At 42.9% G+C, this 1,915-nt stretch overlaps 1 protein-coding gene across 1 annotated transcript in view; it reads left to right on the top strand.

The window, feature by feature from the left end:
- Nucleotides 1-1,915, top strand: part of LOC103607875 (carboxypeptidase A6-like) — a gene marked incomplete at its 3' end in the record, with an annotated part of 54,284 nt that overhangs the window by 17,168 nt on the left and 35,201 nt on the right. The window lies entirely within an intron of this gene.

Consider the following 1,915-nt stretch of genomic DNA (forward strand, 5'->3'; position numbering starts at 1 on the left):
TTTTTTTTTTGTCAGTCGTCCTTTAGGCCGACTGCTTTCCAGTGACATGTCAATTTCCTAGGAAGCCTTCTCCAGGTCTTGCTGTAGGATGTGTTACTTCCATGGGACTTTCCTGTGGGGAAGCTGCTCTCTTCTGTGGGGTGAGGATTCTTATTTTAGCATATACCCAGAAAATATCACTTACAGAGTTCTCTCCAAAGTGGTAATTCACATTATTTTAGATACCAATGGCTCTCTACCTTCTGAATACAACACAATTTCTTGGTCTCCATTAGCATTAAGGGGTGGCAGCAAATTGTTACCCTTAAAATCAAAAATTTACCTCTGCAGTGGGTTTGGAAGCAAGTCCCAAAGATGATTAAAGGATTAGGAAATCTAATATATAAGGAAAAGTGAAAGATACCAACATACTATATCTCATGAAGGCAAGAAACCAGCCATCCCTCACTGAAGGATACAACAACAACAACAAAAAACAATCCTGCAGTGTAAAGGATTGGCAAAAAGGTCCAACAATCTTGTTAAATGTGGATATGAGTCAAATAAAATTAGGTTGTTGTCGACTCACCTCTTCTGGAGACTTAAAAGATGTAGTTTAGATGCATCTATTGGGGATAGCTTGGCGCAGTCCTAGATGTATCCTTGCCCAAAGGCTGACAGATGGATTGAATGACCTGTCAGTATCCCTTCCAGCCCCACACTTCTGTTTTCCTGTAATTGTTGGACTGACGTGTTAGCTGAGTCAGATTTGCCCTTGCAAGTTGGTGGAGGACTCAGTGGCTTGAAAGAAAACAGGTAGACTCTTTGTTTCAAAAATAGAAGCCTCTCTACCCTGTTCCAGATTAAATTATACCATTAGAGGTTTATTTCCTTGACTCACAAAGTATTTTTAGTCTAGAGTTCCCTAACGGAATGCAAACATTGACACCCAAGTGAAGGTAAAATAACTAAGCCTTATCAGATAAGGGCTTAGCAGAGATCAGTGCCCTGAAGCAGGACCAAGACCAGAGATGCAGGAAAAGGCAGGCCTTAGGCAGACAGAGGAAGCCAAGGCAGGACTATAAAGACAAGCTATGCCTAATTGGAAATGTGGCTCTAGGCTCCTGCAGAAGATAGGGTCCTCCTCCGTCCCATCTGAGCTGGTCATTCCTTTGATGTAGGTAGAGCTCCTGCCAAGGGTGGAGCACTGGCCAAGGCACTGGGCACATCACAGTAAGGGAAACAGATACGGCTCCTGCTTTTCTGCAAAATACTGAACAAGTGAACATGTAGTGCATTACCACATGGAGGAGGTCTACATTCGTGCAATAAATAGTAATTGACTTGCTAATGTACACAAGCCACTGTTCTAGGCCCTTGGAGTGGGTTGGTAACCAAATGGGCAAATCCTTTGCCCTCATGGAGCTTACAATATGCTACATCATGAAAGAAGCACAAGGTAGTCTAAGAACTATGACAAGGAGGACTACCCTCGCTGCCAAGTCTTCCCTGAGGAGGGGTGTTTCTACTGGCATGTGAAGGCCAAGCAGGAATTAGAGAAAGGCATGTTTTGGGAAAGAAGGAGGCATCCAGAGAATGTTCCATTTAAAGTTACCAAATACCATTGAGCTACTACAATTTGGTTCTGTGGTAGTATTAAGGGTAATTTATATCTTTCTCTGTCTTACAGATATTCACATACTCACACAATAAGTAATTTTAAAACAATATCAAAGTTATACTTTACACTATTTTATCTTATTTTTACCTTGTGGCTTTAACATGTTGGTCTTCAAACTATTACTTGTAAATTATGATCAAATTTTATGGGGCCGGCCCGGTGGCCCACTGCTACAGTGTGCCACTTGGGAGTGTGGCGGCGCTCCCGCCGAGGGTTCGGATCCCACATACAGACCGGCCGCTCACTGGCTGAGCG

Source organism: Galeopterus variegatus, unplaced genomic scaffold (genome assembly GCF_000696425.1).
Source record: "Galeopterus variegatus unplaced genomic scaffold, G_variegatus-3.0.2 Scaffold7787, whole genome shotgun sequence".
Classification (NCBI taxonomy): domain Eukaryota; kingdom Metazoa; phylum Chordata; class Mammalia; order Dermoptera; family Cynocephalidae; genus Galeopterus; species Galeopterus variegatus.